Source organism: Miscanthus floridulus, chromosome 6 (assembly GCF_019320115.1).
Source record: "Miscanthus floridulus cultivar M001 chromosome 6, ASM1932011v1, whole genome shotgun sequence".
Classification (NCBI taxonomy): Eukaryota; Viridiplantae; Streptophyta; class Magnoliopsida; order Poales; family Poaceae; genus Miscanthus; species Miscanthus floridulus.
The window spans coordinates 7,026,660-7,035,328 of NC_089585.1; the positions used below are offsets into that span (position 1 = coordinate 7,026,660).

The 8,669-nt window shown below is 54.7% G+C and overlaps 1 pseudogene; it reads left to right on the top strand.

The window, feature by feature from the left end:
* The first annotated feature begins 6,241 nt into the window (after positions 1-6,241).
* On the top strand, positions 6,242-8,246 carry LOC136461578 (zinc finger CCCH domain-containing protein 2-like; annotated as a pseudogene).
* The last annotated feature ends 423 nt before the right edge of the window (positions 8,247-8,669 follow it).

Here is an 8,669-nt window from a genome sequence, read left to right on the forward strand (position 1 = left end):
ACAAATGAGAACTACTAGTACCAAGTACGTATTGGTTGTGCCGTCCTTGGTCGGTGCATGATAAATCCCTCTGCACGTACGTACCCTGTATCGCAGTACAACAACATTTCGTCGACCGATCCAGCCGTCCGTGTGCCCCAGCTCGATCTGATCCAGCCTGTTCGGCAGGGGCTTGCTCGTCTACGATTGTAAATTTCAAGTCAAAATAGTATTTTTCTCTCGCACCGAATCAGAATCGTTTACGGCCAGCAGTCAATTATACGTACGCCCCGGCCCCGCGTCGCGCTCGCACCTCCGCGGGCAGGCAGGCAGGCTGGCGCTGGCCCAGGCGGCTGCTTTGATTGATGATGATAGAACAAAAAAAAAAAAAAGCGGCACCAGTTGCATTGCACCGGGCATAACGGACTCGGATCCATCGGCCACATTGCATTGCATTGCATGCATGCTCCCTCCGTTGCAGGCAGGCGCTTATATATCCTATCCAGTTATCCACACGGGACGACTCGACCTGCGCCCGGGCGGGTGGGTTGGGTTGGGGACCCGGGCCGTACGATGCCCCGCCCGCGGTGCATGCACTGCACCGCGCGCCGTGTGGCCGGCGACGCGATGGACCGCTCCCAACTTGGCGGCCGGTCGGCCTCGGAGCAGGGGCAGCCAACGTTCGCGAAACTCCGGTCCGGAGTGAGTCCGCACCAAGCAAAGAGCCGGCCCGGGTGGGCGGCCGGGGCCCCCTATACGGGCGCGCCTCTGCCACGATTCCTCAGAGGCGTGTTCGCGGTCCAGGAGCTAGCAACTGCTGCGTGTGGTGCGGCGCATCACGAGTCTTGGCTCTCACTCAAGCGGCTGCTAGAATGAACTGCAGCGTACTATGCCACTGAAGGAGGATAAGGCCGGGCGGCCGGAATTGATGCAAAGCTGCGGGAGGTCCTCAGATCCAGAGCTCAGGCGGGCAGTTTGGAATGATGAGCTCTACGAGTACTAGTTCATGTCACTCAAAGTGGTTAGGGAATGAGGGAACAAGAACCTAGCCAGGGGAGCAGAGCAAGCAAAGGCGCTCAAGGCAAGCAAAGGTGCCTTGCTTGCTCGGCCTCGACGTGACACGGCCCATCAGCAGATGAGCTGGAGTCGGCCAAAAGCTAGCAGCATGGTAGTAGTAGTAGGAGTAGCATTTAGGACTTAGGAGTAGTGCCAGTAGCAAAGCCGCCCCGGCACGCCGGCACGGGGCAGTCCGCCAGGGCGACGGCATAATGGACACCTCATGGCGTTACATCATATACTCAGCCTATTCGCTGTTTGGTTTCAGCCAGAGTTTATTAGTCAGCTAACAGTATTTTTCTCTTACAACAAACCAACACCAGTCGAACTTATCAGCCCCAAACCAACCCGTCTCCCGTCTAAAAATTGGACAAGGGCGTCAAGCGCTCAAGCGTCATGTGGAGGCAGTGGCGCACAACAGCGATCCTGAATTCCTGATCGCGAAGCACTTGTGACAATGAAATCTGGTATGGCTTACAGTAGACTGCTGGCTAGCCGGTCAACTCTTGCCTAATCCACGAACCAAACAGTCCCCGAGAGCGTGGAGCAGTCAGTCAGTCATGGCGGCTCAGGGTTCACGTGACACGCGGTGAGCTTCGGCGGGCGAGTTCAATGGCCGGACGATTGCACACCAAACTGGACAAGGGCGTCAAGCGTCAGGCATGTGGAGGCAGTGGCGTACAGTTAGTGTAGCATGGGCCATCTTAACGTGCGTGCAACGTACTACTGCCCTGCCCTGCTCCCCCTGTTGGTCAGCATTTATCTCCAGCGCTCCGGTACGGTGTATCGTGTGGCAGCACGCACGGTGCGCCTCTTCAAAGCACCGATGGAAACGGCACGCCACGGGATTCAACTATCGCCACAGCCCATACAGTAGCACGGCTAGTACGGTACCGTGCTGCCACGGAGTACTCCGTACAGCTATTAAGAGCAGCGGCCACATCGATATCTCGTGCACTCATTTCGTTTGGTTTTTGCTAAAAATCCTGCCTGCCACGATAGCTTCTTGGACCAGGACGAAGTCCTTGTCGTGTAGTAGTAGTCTGGAGCGCGACCGCTCGCTCGCTCACACACCACACAACACGACCGTAAGCGTTGGATCATCTCATCATCATGATGGTCATTGCCGCCTCAAACGATTCGCAAACCAAATCAAGCTTCCAAAATAGTAAACGCTGAGACGCCGAGAGATGGCAGTAGGATTTCAGTCCAGTTCATTCAGCACTCGGATCGGATCACACGACATCCATGCACGCGGACGGCTAGACTCGCACAGCAGCGGCAGCGCTCGCTGCGGTCTCCGCGTCTGCGGCGGCGCCGGGAGGTGTCGGTGTCGGGTTTCCGGGGGGAGTGCTGTGCTGTCCAATTGTCCAAAGGGTCCAAGGGCAGGCGGGCGCGCGGGACGGCCTGGGCCCTGCGCGCGGCAGTACCAGCCCGGCCCGGCCGTCCGCCGTCCCGTAGGCCGCGGCGCGCCACGCCGCCACACCTCATGATTGACCTGGCCGCGTGGAGCGCCGTCGTACGCCGGCCGGCCTCTGATCATCCATCCCACCGGCGGCCGTTGGCCTTTTCTGTTTCGCTTTCGTCGGCTCCCTCCGATCCGCTTTTGTCGTCCCCTCGCCGCCATCGACGTAACCGACGTCGCGAGTGACGACAAGCCGCAAGCGTAGCGCGAGCCGCTGTCCTACAGGAGCACTAGGTCGTCCGAGCGTGTCGGTCACGTAGGTGTGGTATCTACCGGCTAGCGGATTGGTGATGATTGCACTGGCCCAGGCGATCGGCGGACGGACGTCGTTGCGACGAGACGAGCGCCAACTTGCCACACCAGACTGGGCACCAGGTCGCCCCTAGTGCCCGACCGCCCCTCCCGTGGTTTGCTTTCCTACTTTCGTACGTTTCCGCCGCGGACGTCGACGGTGAAGACCTGCACGCCACTTGCCGACGACGTACGCGCGTCGGGGACGGGACGTAGGGTCGTGCACTTGCGTTGCCACCGCCGGGCGCGATCCGATGCGGTCCGTCGGTTTTCTTCATACCATACACAAAGCCTACAGCTACCTCCGACAATCCGACGGGCCAGTTAGCATTGTAGGAGTAGCCTGATTCTATGGACATGCACCAGGCCTACTGCTTACCTACGCACAAAAAACAACCCCGTCGACCGTTTCAGCATGTTTCGGTTCGGTTATTCGGCTAGCTTATAATCCACGGTTTGAACAATATTTTTCTCTCTTATCAAACCAGCCAGTAGTATTTTCAGCCATGACTTATAAGTCAATTCAGCCGAAACGAACAGGCTGAAACGGTTCCCACCTGCGCTTCTACTGGAACTATAAAATTTTACACCAGTCCAAACAAATGTGGGTGAGACTGGCTTTGGTTTTGCTGGTGAGACCGTCGTCACCATGGACGGGCCTCACTTCACAGTTCCCACGGGATGCCATTGCCACCGCGGCACCACCGGAGTAGCCAGCCCCTGGTCTTATCCCCAAAACGCCAAGGCTTTCCCAACAAGAAGAGAGCACTCCTGGGCAAAATTCACGAGCAGGTGGGCCGGCCGGGGCCCCCGCGCGCGCCGCGCCCCGCCCACATCCACGTACCAACTGGTGTGGCGGGTCACGCACGGGGGCGTGGGTTCCCGCCGTGCCGACGTGGCACGTGGCCTCCCGCCGCGAGGAGAGGACCAGCGTCGGATGGCGTCACGGAGGGCAAATGTCTTCCCTTTGATTCGAGGCTGCTGGATTGCGCCATTCCATTTGCTGCTTTCCAACCGCTCGATTAACAAGCTTGCTATCATTCCAGAAGTTTCCAGAGCTAACAAGGCTGTTCCTGCAACTACACTGGGAGAGGGCTCATTTTATTTCATAGTATTAACAAACAAGCCAAACGATCGAAGGGGAAAAACTAGGAAAGCTCATCACTTGTACTAGAAAAGAATCCCAAGCATCCCCACAAAAATACCACATACATTGGTTTTGCTCGAAACATAAATGTGAGACAATAATTTTACCGCTTACATGTAGTTAGCAATTGGAGCAAGAGCAACGGACATACATTGGTTTTATAGTTTGACAATAATGACAATATTCCTCTAATCATCTAATGAGTAATGGTATGGCAATAACAATGCATGCTAAATTATACATAGAATGGGTACAACCAGTGCTTGTAATATACTCCCTCAGTTATAAATTGCAAGGCGCTCTGTTTTTAATACTCCCTCCATCTCCAAATAAATTAATTCTTAAAATCCATGTCAGTCAAACTTTAAATTTGACTAATTTTATAGAATAGAGTAACTACATTTATGTCATAAAATGAGCACCTCATGAAAATATATCATATGATAAATCTAATGATACTAATTTGATACCAAAAGTCTTAACATTTTTTTTCAAAAAACTTGGTCAAACTTTAAAAAGTTTGACTTAAGACAACTCTAGGAATCTATTTATTTAGGGACAGAGGAAGTACATAATTATTTTTCCTATATATGTATATGCGCACAACAAAAGCTATGTATCCAGAAAGGACAAAACGACTTACATATACGTGTATATAAAATAGCCATAACGACTTACAATTTAGAACGAAGGAAATAACTCACATAAACAAATACGACGAAAAGTTCCAATAGAGTACTTGATCACTAAAAAAACTATCACAATAGCATAAAAGTTCACATGGTACTTACATTGGTACTAGGTTATTAGATATCGACAAATAAAAGAGAGTAACAAAAAAGAAGGAAAAATATGTGCAGTGTCTCAAATTCAGTCACAAAACCTCTAATATTTGTATTTGTTTTATAAGGTTCTATTGTCTCCTAAAATTGTTAGCATGTAACTACTCTTGCTCTTGTTGTTTCTTCTTAAAAATTTAAGGCAACCAGTGCGTGTGTGTGTATATATATATATATATATATATATATATATATATATATATATATATATATATATATATATTAGAACAATAGGGCCAAAGTTTGTACAATTTTTTGTGTCTTCGATATGGAGCTCAAAATTTATCACGACTAAAACATGTATTTCATCCCTCCTTGCTTGACTTATGGTTGTCACTAGATTTTTTTTGCAAGAAATAAATCCAACATAATGTGATACGGAGTAGCGCTTGTGACAATAACTCCGAGGTAGAGCAGGCTTATAGCATGCGTAGTTTGTACTGATGTATAAAAACTGAAGTGCTATAAGTCTGATGTGGCGCACCTGTTCTGTTTGATCATTTGTAATTACCTCGCTCCACATGTATTATAGAAAATTAAGATATTTAATTTCTATCTCAATCCATCAATATATACTGAATTAAGCTAATACGAGTGCAGCCAAATAGAATTAGAGATAAACCAAAAAAGTCCTAATCCGGCTGTTTGTCATAAAATACGCTGCACCTTGTGCATCTCGTTCGTACTTTGTTGCTTTGGTCGGACTAAAATTGATTTATTCAGGGACAGCGTTGCTGTGTTAGGCGCCACAAATTGAATCTCGCCTCAAATTTGAATAAAAAATAGCGACAAGCAGTAATAACTAATTAATTAAGAAAAAGAAAGCGGTGGATATACTAGAATTACCGACCCTCCCGTATCAAAAGGAGTATACCGCCAAAGAAAAGCAGCGGCAGGACAGGCCTGCCTAGATTTGGGGAGGCCACTCGCCACCGAACCCAACAGCGCCGTGGATGCCTTCCCTCCCTGGCCCCCGGGGCCCCCGGGCCCTGCCATCTGCATGTGTCCAAAACAGAGGCGCCAGCCCGCAGCGGCCAGCTTCCACCCCAGGTTTCCAGAACCTACAGGAATATCGTAGGGCAGCCTGTGTGTCCATACCCTCCCAGCCTGACGGACCCAACCCGACCCGACCCGACCCCCAGTTGGGACGCGGCACCCCTAGGCGCAGAAGGGTCAGCGTCTTGCCGGGGCGCAAATATCGTAGGGCAGCCCCCCAACACCTCCCGACGTGTCCCGAAGCGGGCGCCCCCGTCCCCCACCTCGCTTTCCGCATGCCTGACACCTTCCCTCCACGTCCACCACGCGTCCGCCCATCACGCGATCCTCACTGACCGTGGGCCACCCCAAAATCGTGGGCCGCGGGGACTCCGCCTTCTGCCTTAACCCCGGTAAGCTAACCGCGGTCGGCTCGTGGCCCGAGGGCGCGACCGTGGTTAGCGGGCTGCTTTATAAGCGCGCAGCCCTTCGGCCTTCGTCTCCCTCGTCCCCAACCCGCGCACTGCCCCCGGTCTCTCCACACACACAGATAAGCCCAGTTCACAAGATCTCCCGTAGACCAAAGACGAGTCGAGGGAAGGAGGGAAACAGAGCCCGAACCTAGCCACCATGATGATGATGGGCGAAGGCGTGAGCGTGCCGCCGTGGTCCCACCACGTCCCCGTGAGTGGCGTCGATGTCGGTGGCGTCGGCGACGAGATGACGCCGTACCTGCTCGCGGCGCTGCGCCAGTACCTGCCGTGCAACGACGCCGCCGGCGCCGAGGCGGACGACGAGGCGGCGGCGGACGCAGGCCGCCATGGCCGCGGGCGTGGACGGCTACGGCTGCGACGAGTTCCGCATGTACGAGTTCAAGGTCCGGCGGTGCGCCCGCGCGCGCAGCCACGACTGGACCGAGTGCCCCTTCGCGCACCCGGGGGAGAAGGCCCGGCGCCGCGACCCGCGCAAGTACCACTACTCCGGCACCGCCTGCCCGGACTTCCGCAAGGGCGGGTGCAAGCGCGGCGACAACTGCGACTTAGCGCACGGCGTCTTCGAGTGCTGGCTCCACCCGGCGCGCTACCGTACCCAGCCCTGCAAGGACGGCACCGGATGCCGCCGCCGGGTCTGCTTCTTTGCGCACACCCCGGACCAGCTGCGCGTGCTCCCGACCACGCAGCACCAGCAGTCCAGCCCCCGGGGCGCAGCGTGCTCGCCGCTCGCCGAGTCCTACGACGGCTCCCCGCTGCGGCGCCAGGCGTTTGAGAGCTACCTCACCAAGAGCATCGTGTCCTCGTCGCCGACCAGCACCCTCATGTCGCCGCCCAAGTCGCCGCCGTCGGAGTCCCCGCCATTGTCGCCGGACGGGGCCGCCGCGTTCCGCCGCGTGTCCTGGCCGGGCGTCGGGTCCCCCGTCAACGACGTGCTCGCCACTCTCCACCAGCTCCGCCTCAGCAAGGCGAACTCGTCCCCTTCGGGCGGGTGGGGCGGCTACCCGGCGTGCGCGGTCGCGTACGGATCGCACACGGCGGGCGGTCTCTACAGCCTGCCCTCCACCCCGAGAGCCACGCCGACAACCCTCGCCACCGCCTCTGGACTACATGGCCAACCTGGAGCCGCTTGACGTCAGCTTCGGCGGCGACGAGGAGCCCGTGGAGAGGGTGGAGTCCGGGCGGGCCCTCCGCGCGAAGGTGTTCGAGCGGCTCAGCAGGGAAGGCGTTGTTTCCGGCGACGCCACTGCCGGAATCGGTGGCCCCGACGTCGGGTGGGTCTCCGACCTCATCAACTGAGGCGGCGGCCGGTCGTTCAATGGCAAAGGGCATGGAGAAAGGTGGTGGTAAGCCGTAATAGACAAGGATGGCATCCAAAAAAAAATGGTTCCGTGTGTTCCCTTTTGTTGCTTCCAGTTAATTCCGCTAATCCCCCTGTACATATCTGTCGCGCTGTGTATATTCTCCGGTTGGTTGGTAGACGGAGGATGCTAGGTGGTTGGAGGAGGGGTGGATTTGTTTTGGCGTTCTTGAGGTAGCTGAAAAAGAAGTGTAGATGTAGGCGGCGGCGGCGGTGGTTTGTGTCCCTCTTCTGTGCATAGGTTTGTGTCCTCTTCTGTGCATAGGGGTGGTTGGGAGGAGGCGAAGCTGGGGGGGGGGGGGTGGGCGATGGTGACGAAGAAGACGGCCGGATTTGCAGCCGGCACGGCGGCCGCTGCTTGGTATTTCTGTGATTCCGCAGCATGCATGCTAGTTTGATGTTGTTTCAAGTTCATGGTTTATGCATTAGGCATCGGCTAGTTGGCGATTGCAACCTGCTTGTGGATTACTACCCCATTTTGTTGATGTAATCTGTTTGTTAAGACCCAGCAAGCATTCCCTACAGCATATTTTGTACTTACATATCGTAGTAGTAGCTGCCGAAATTTCACCCGCTATTGGAGGTGAATTCCCCATGTAATCTTTTGCTCGAGTAAATGGTTTAATGAAATCGATGTTTATTATATCGCCCTAATGATCAATGTGTTTTGTCGTCTTTAGTGGAGCCTCGTGCTTTTTTCTGTGTACCATTGGAGGTGTGTTGTTTACTTGGGGCGGCCTCGGAATATAGCGATATCTGGGGCGGGCGAGAAAATTCAGCGTGTTCGGGTGGCTGGACTTGTATTGATGCTTCCGGCAGGCAGGAAATTTAGGATCGTTTACGAGATCGTTTACAACCGGCCATAGTCAAAACGAGACCGCGAGTGAATCTTGTGAACCGCCGAGTGACGCCAGGGTCGCCGCTGCACATGCGCTGCCCGACGCTGCTGCTGCTGGTCCTTGGGCGCACAGACAGACGCTCTCCCCCCCCTCCTCGCCCTCGGGCCCTCCGAGAGCTCCGATCGCCATGGAACGAGTGGTTCGTCGCTAGTAAAAAGTTCGGAGGT